We start from the raw sequence: 8,194 nt of genomic DNA on the forward strand, positions 1-8,194 counted from the left end.
AGACAGTGAGTGGAGCCCATTCTTGTTAGATGCTTGGCTAAGAATTGGAGAGAAAGAGCTAGAAAGGAAAACAGAGGCAGGAGAGTTTTTATTGTTGTTGTTGGTTTCAGGCCATGGTCATTTTGAGTAGGTTTACATGCCAAGGGGAAGGAGCTAGGGGATGGAGATGGATGACACCGCGAAAGAAGGGGTGAGCCACGGAGCAAGTTCCTAGGGGCAGGAAGCGGATGGGATCCAGAAAACAGGGGCCAGGCGAGAGGCAGGGGAGGAGAAGCCAGCCCCTGCAAGGAAGAGGGGCTCCTTCTTGCAGGGGTGGGGAGGGGGTAAGAAGGAATGCAACCCAGGAGGGGTGTGGGTAGAGAGGAGGGGCAGAGGGTTCACCTTAGCAGTAACTACTTTCTTTGTGAAAGGCACCAAGACATCTCCAGAGAAGAGGGTTGAGCAGGTCTGGAATTATGACCAGGACACGGGTGGGAGCACAGCTAAGCGGCCCTCGGGGTACGTTCGGGGCTGGGCGTCCTCAAAGCGGGGGGGTGGGGGAGGACACCCATTCATGCCGCTCTGCGAGTAATCCACATGATTCAGGAGCCCAGCTTAACAGAAGAGAGATGTAAAGCCGAATTGACTCCATGCTTGTCGGTCTGCCAAAGGCAAGGGGCCAGGTGCTGGGAGAGCCGGTAAGAGAGGACTTGAATGATGTAGCAGGGGAAACAAGTGGGGATAAGCAGGGGCTCGTCATGCCCGGAGAATGTAGGGGAGACCAGAACAATGAAGAGAATGGGATGGGTAGCAGGGCTTTTCTTCACAACATTTGCCGCAGCATTAACAACATTAACACGACATTAACAATGAAGTCCTTATTTGCTTGTTGTTCTCCTGCAGCCGGTATGGCTTCTAAGCGAGGAGGGGCCGTGTCTCTTTGGCCTGCCCTCCACCACAACTCAGAGCCTTGCAGAGTCCCTAGAGCATAGCAGGTGCTCTTTAAATCTTTTGTGGAATGTGGAAGGAGAGAGCTGGGAGGTCTAGGAGAGACTGGATAAGGGTCAGAGAGGCACTTGGACTCTCTCGCAGGTGGAATATTCCCCAGGGATAACGGGACCCAAGGTGGAGCAGCTTCAGTTGAGGCTGAAGCAGAGTGGAGAGAGAGAACCAAGGAGGTAAAGAGGTGAACACACACACGCACTGAGCCTCTGGGTCACAGTTACGGTGGTCTGGAAGTGGAACTGTGGAGCTAAGAGAAGGTGGTCCCCTCGTAGCCCCGCGGTATGGGAGTTGTGGGACGGAAGAGAATGGGCAACTCAACAGGAGGTGGTGTCTTTGGACAAGAGCAAAAGTGTGACGCGCAGTGGAAAAGGGCAGAATGGAAAATGGTGGTGGGAAAGTCAACAGGGCCACAGTGACCTACTGGGAGGCACAGAGCAGAAGGGAGAAGGGGGAATGAAGGGGTGGAGGTGATGGGAGTTGAAGGGGATGACAAGCCAAAATTGACTCGGCTCACATTGCTGACCCGAACTCTGTCCAGAAGGGAGCTGAGTGTTGAGATTGACGGGGGAGGCTTGAACAGCTGCTTGCATCTGGTTCTCGTACTGGCTAAAACCAGGAGCAATCGATGGGAGTGGCCACCCAGGCCAAGGGGATCACCGTGAAGACAAAGATTCTGTTCGCGGGCACATCTCAATTTTAGGCAGAAATTAACTGAAAATCAGTGGGGACACAACTGTTTCATCTTTTCAAAATTCCTCTGCAAATACTTTCCCTTCCAGACGAGTGTTCTGCTTCAGATCCGCCTTTGCTATCAGCACATAAATAATCAAGGTTATGGTCTCACTGGTCCAATCACTGCCAACATCTGGGTAAAAAGGCGGGCATCACAGAATTATTTTTATTAAGCCTGTGACCCAGTTGGTTGTAAGCATTTTATTCTCATGATTATTCCTTGATTCTAATTGCAGATTATTTTTATTATTTCTAGTTTGAGTCTAAGGATTTGTTGTTGTTGTTTTTTAACCAAAGAACCAGCTTTTGGATTTGGCACCACATTTTCCTGAATGAATTTCTGCCTTTTAACCGTGTTTCGTTTCTTACTTCTGCTTTTCCTTGGCTTCTTTTCTTGTTCTCTACTGTTCAATTTTTTGAGTTAAATATTTAATTCACTCCTTTCTCTTTTTTTGATTGATTGAGGTATTTAGACTACAAATTTTCTCATGAGCTCTGCTTTATCTGTATTCTGTATGTTTCATTATTGCTGATTCCTAGAAATTTTACAATTTTGATTTCTATATCTCCTTTATGCCAAGAACATTTAATAAAGTACTTTTAAAATTCTTTTGTGAAAAATTCCAAACATACCCAGAAGTAGAGAGAATAGTGTAATGAATTCTTATGTACCTGTCACCCAGCTTCAACAATGGTCAATATCTGACCAATCTTGGCTTGTCCTAACCCCAACCCCAGACATCTTATCAATTCCTCTTCAAATATTTCAATATGTAAATAGAGAGATTTTTAATCTCCTAGTGGAAGGGACATTTTGTTTCTGGATCATTAACATCTGATTTTATTGCATGATGATCACTGACTATTTTCTGTACTGTTTATATTCTTGGAATATCTGTAATTCACAAATATCACACAGGTACTTAGGAAGAAGGGATATTCTCTATTTCCAAGATAAGAGTTCAATCTCCGAGATAAAGAAGATGTAGTGGAATATTATGCAGCCATCAAAAAATGAAATCTAGCCATTTGCAATGACGTGGATGGAACTAGAGGGTGTTATGCAAAGCGAAATAAGTCAATCAGAGAAAGACAAGTATCATGTGATCTCACTGATGTGAGGAATTTGAGAAACAAGACAGAGGACTGTAGGGGAAGGGAGGGAAAAATGAAACAAGACAAAACCAGAGAGGGAGACAAACCATAAGAGACTCTTAATCTCAGGAAACCAACTGAGGGTTGCTGGAGCGGAGGGGGGTGGGAGGGATGGGGTGGCTGGGTGATGGACACTGGGGAGGGTATGTGCTATGGTGAGCGCTGTGAATTGTTTAAGGCTGATGAATCACAGATCCGTACCCCTGAAACAAATAATACATTATATGTTAATAAAAAAATTAAATTTAATTAAATTTAAATTTAAATTAAAAAAAAAGAGTTCCATCTCCAATCAGCTCTGCGTGACTTTATGTCACGGACTAGAAGTACTGAACTAAACGTAGACTTCTCTTGATATTGCTTGTAATTCCTACTTTACAAACGGAACTGCTAGAGTATTCAGTTTAGAAATCCCCCTTGCTCTTTTATCTTTTTATAATTACACCTATTAGTATGATAAAGTGCCTTTTGGGAAGGGGGAGGGCCTGAATTCCGTTGCATCTGATACTAAGACTGAGCTCTCCAATTTCTTTCTATCTGCATTTGCTTATTCCACGGTGGTCTGTCCTTGGTTTTCAGTTTGATCACGCAGTTCTTCCAAACCCCTTAGGCCTTATCGTATTAGGGCCTAAGCAGTCCCATCAGTCACGGTTGTTAGTTGCAAGCAACAGACTCCACTAGAGCGTTTAAATGGAAAATAAATTTGTCAAAGGATATTAGGTAGCTTACAGTGTTTCCAGGAGAGGCAGACAACTGGCCTGGGGCGGGGGCTCTGCAGCCAGGAGCAACATCCACTCACCCCCCCAGGCCTTCTCTCCGGCATGACCCCATCCCACCGGGGCACCGAGGCTACAGCTCCCACCGCGACACTGAGCACTGGAGGACCGTATCAGGATCTTGGCTGTTGCTGTTCTGAACGCTGTGTCCCCCCGCCATCACACACCACCCTTTCCCGAGACTCCCTACAGCTCACTTTGCTTAGATTGCCTTCTTCCAAATAAAAGTCTGACTGGCAGAATCTAGGTCAGTTCTTGTGCCCTGACTTCAAGGGTAACTGGGACCTTGAATTTTGGGTTCCACCTCCAGGAGAAGAATTCATAATACGGAGATTGCCCCCACACACAGGAGGCCATATTTGCCACAAATATGATAAATACCTTTTACAACAGTGTCATAGAAGAAATTCACGTATAGGAATTTATTCCTAACTAAAACTAGTTCGAGAATCTATAACCAAAGGGACACCTGGGTGGCTCAGTTGTTAAGTGTCATGATCCGGGAGTCTCGGGACTGAGCCCTGCATCGGGCTCCCTGCTCCGCGGGGAGTCTGCTTCTCCCTCTGCCACTGCCCCCACTGCGCGCTCTCTCTCTCTCAAATAAATAAATAAAATCTTAAAAAAAAAATCTATAACCAGATATTTTCCTGATACCATGTTGGATGTAGTTTTTTTTTTTTTTTTTTTTAGAGAGATTTTATTTATTTATTTGACAGATAGAGGCACAGCGAGAGAGGGAACACAAGCAGGGGGAGTGGGAGAGGGAGAAGCAGGCTCCCCGCTGAGCAGGGAGCCCGATGTGAGGCTCGATCCCAGGACCCTGGGATCATGACCTGAGCCGAAGGCAGACGCTTAACGACTGAGCCACCCAGGTGCCTCAGATGTAGTTGTTTTTTGAATGCATGCAACATGTTCTCTAAAAATGTTCCTAGCTTTACCAAAAAATAATGTGCAATCATAAGCTTTGCCTTTCCTTTCTGGCTTCTCTTAGGATCACTTCCTCCTTGTTTCTGTATCTGAAGTTCTACACTAGGCTTACACCTTCTTACCCCGGATACTAGAATCTCCTCTGATGGCTCTCAGCCTTTTCTTTTCCTTTCTCCCCACTATTCTACATCCTGTCCATTCTCAACTCCAGCATGATGTTTCGGCGGCTTGCTGTCAGGGTCCAAGCTTTGTATAATCTCATGGCTCTTCCTCATCTGGCAAACACATGCTGGGTAACAACGCCATGCTAGGCAATGTGCTTGGTTTGGGGGTACAAGGATGAGTAAAGATAAAGCCTAATCATAAGGGCCTCTCATTCTAGTGGGGAAGCAGACAACCACGTAGAAAAATACAACATAACCCAGGGCACTGCCACTGTGGCACACGGGAAGAATACCGAAACCAGCCTGGTGGTCAGAGGGCATCTAGGGAGGCTCCCGGAAGAGGTTCCTGAGCAGGGTGATGGAGGATAAACTGAGCTCACCCAGGAAAAGAGGGGTGCTGTAAGCCCGAGAAACTGCCTGGCCAGAGGCAGGGAGAAGCAGGTGCGAGGGTACCTAACGCTCTGAGGACAAGCTGCAGGTGCTTCAACACCGGACTGCAGGCTGCCTGAAATAACGCAGCAGGAGAAGACTGGTATCTTAGGGCAAGATAGGACACATTGAGGAGTTGGAATACTTTTCTTAAAGCCAATGGGAGGCAACTGAAGGCTTTTTTTTGCATTTTAGAGAGATCGCCCTAGCACGGTATACATAGAATAGACCGGAGGAGCTTGCTGCTGGCAAGCAAAAAGTCCGGAGGCTATCGCCAAAACCCAAGAGGGAACCCATGGGGCAGTAATGATGGTATCTGCAGAGGTCCTGAGAGGGGCAGCCGGGACAGGCGCCCAGATGGAACCAACAGAACTTAGCAGCTGTGGGAGCAAAGCTAGAGTCACAGACGACCCCCCCCCCCATTTCCGTGTTCCTTGGGCGACAGAATTCTAAAGCGAGGCTGAGAAGAGGTGCAAATTTAGGGAAAGAGGGTAGCGTGCTGTTTTGAGTATCCCAAGTTTGGGACAGCTGAGGAGTGATGGAACAAGAATCTGGAAGCCGGGAGATGCCTGATGAGCAGGACTTCTCAACCTTGGGCGCACACTGCCAACACCTGGAAAGCTTTGAAAAATACTGATGCCTGGGCCCTGGGCCCAGAGCTTCTGATGTAATAACAGCCCTGGGGCGCGATTAAAGCAGCACAGGTGATTCTGATGGGCAGCCAGGGTTGAGACCTTCTGGCACAGAGAGGAGGGTGCGGGGCCTGCAGGGTGGCCCTCCCCTCGCTACCCCTTATGAGCCCGGTGACCGTGGGCAGGTCATTAGTCTTTCCCCTCCTGAGTTTCCTCCTCCAGAAAATGAAGATTGTCACACTTCCAAGAATTGAAACTATTAAATCAAATAATACGTGTAAAGTGCCTAATCCCGTTCCCCGGACATACGACAGCCCAGACGGGGATTCACGGCAGGCCCGAGTCTGGGGAAGGGCAGAACTCTCGGCCAGTGCTCCTGAAGAGATCGGGGCTTTCTGTGTGCTGGGAAGAGAGAGGAGGAATCTCCCCAGCCTGTGACAGACAGACAGAAGGACACCCGCTGTGTGCTCACAATCTGGTGGCTCACGCCACAGTCTTTGGGACTTACCGCAAGACACGGGAAGCAGCCAGAAGCCTCCCCACTCGAAGCAGGGCACTGGCGGCCAGGACCCCATTAGGGTACGACCCTGGAAGCGCGACACATCCATGCCCTCGCATGGGCGCTGGGCAGATTTGCTGGAAGCACCGCTGTGTGCCAGGCAGGTGTCCAAGTTCATTCTGTAACCAACATGACGGAGGCCCTACTGTGTGCCAGAGGCCACGCTAAGTTCTGGGGAAATCATAATAAACCCGGAAAAGATGGTCTGGAGCCCTGCAGCCAACAGGCCCTTCTCGACACCTGTCTCGTCTGTCCCCACTCCGGCATCCCCCAGCCACTGCCATCGACATCCTGTCATTTCTCTTCCAGGTTTCGGCAAGAGCCCCTCACTCTTTGGCCCATCACCGGTAGCAAGCTCCTCCAGTTCACTCGACATGCAGATTACAGGTTATTTATCAAATAATCACTCAACAACTGTTAAATAACTGTGCGATTACATGTCACAACACAAGTACACGAGGCCGGCACGATATATTAGGGGCTTCCCTGAGGATGTGCCCGCCTCTCCTGCTTGCCCACCCTCCCCGTGGCTCCTCCGTGCCCTGCTTCACAGCCTCCCTCAGCCTTGACCACACGGCCGCCTGGGCCCCCACCTGCGCCACTCGACCCCCGCCAACCCCAACCCGCGTCCTCCTCGGGGTCTCTCCTGCCCGCACCCTGCCCCCAACCCCCACTGTCCACCATCGCGGGGCTATCATCAGACCTCTGATTCCTCACTGCGAGGGACACTGCAGAGAGCCGAGCCTCCAGGTCTGTTTCCCACTGTACCCAGCAGCTAACATGATTCCGAGAGTATGGGTCAGAGTTCAGAGCAACAGAACCAATAGGGGTGTGTGTGTGTGTGTGTGTGTGTGTGTGTGTGTTTGTAAGGCTTTGGCACGTACAATCATGGAGGCTGACAAGTCCCAGCCTGGCGAGGAGTGGAGAGCTGGAGCCAGAGCCCAGGTCTCGTGGCAGGAGGGCTCTGCCAGGAGCCATGCCCAAACACTGCAGGGAGGGCTGGCTGGGAAGTCATAAAAGGCCCCTTACTTCCCTGCAACCTGCACTTCAGAGACACCATGTCCCACTCCAGCAGGCAGAAGAAACCCCACTGATGCTGGAAGGCAAAGCATTCAGAAGGGTTCCAAGCCGCTGGTCCAGGTACTTACTCCTCCTCCGGGCAGCGTGGGACCTACAGCAGCCGTGCTGTCACCTCTCGGTCATGTTTCTGATGGGAGCAGTGCAGTGCGAAGCTCCCCTCTGCAAGACTTAATCTTGACCTTCCACCTCTTGAGCAAAGAGAAGCAAGTTCACCAAGCTGCCTTTCTTCCTTTTGCCCTCCCTTCTTTCCATATGTATTTGATCTCCATGCCAGACCTTAAGGACACAAAGATGACTAAGCCAGGGCCCCAAGCTCAGAGAACTCACATTTCAGCGTGGGGCATGGCGGGGCTGTGACAGCGTGCTCGGTGCTGAGCATACCTGCCCCCTTGCTTACAATTCACACGTGACCGGTCTCCCTGGGCAGCCCTTTGTACGTGCAGACTGCTGTTCACTAATACCCTGTCCGCCCCTTCCAATTTATACAGAAAAAAATGCCGTAGCCAGAGATGAGGCACCCTGGCAAGACACTGCTGATATCCAAACAGCAAGTCCAAGGTAGACAGACAGAAGCCCACGTGGGTCAACACATCTTTGAAGTTGTTGAACCGTTCCAACCACTAGAGGGCACCAGCCAACACCTGATCTGTCCAAACCTGCCCAGCCCCAGGTCACTATGCTCCCAGATCCGTAATACTAATTAATATTGTATATCTTTTCTCAAAACAAGTCTTGCAAATCAAGCAAGCTTTAAAC

General features: G+C 49.5%; 1 long non-coding RNA gene across 1 annotated transcript; it reads right to left on the minus strand.

The window, feature by feature from the left end:
- Positions 1-6,349: 6,349 nt before the first annotated feature.
- On the minus strand, positions 6,350-7,879 carry LOC141374382 (uncharacterized). The gene is made up of 3 exons (XR_012381209.1): positions 7,766-7,879; positions 7,507-7,626; positions 6,350-6,477 (listed from the first exon to the last, which is right to left on the minus strand). It is a non-coding gene; the product is annotated as an uncharacterized lncRNA (long non-coding RNA).
- Positions 7,880-8,194: the final 315 nt, after the last annotated feature.

Source organism: Callorhinus ursinus, unplaced genomic scaffold (genome assembly GCF_003265705.2).
Source record: "Callorhinus ursinus isolate GAN/ISIS: 27379988/994484 unplaced genomic scaffold, GSC_fseal_2.0 scaffold17, whole genome shotgun sequence".
In the NCBI taxonomy this organism is placed as follows: Eukaryota; Metazoa; Chordata; class Mammalia; order Carnivora; family Otariidae; genus Callorhinus; species Callorhinus ursinus.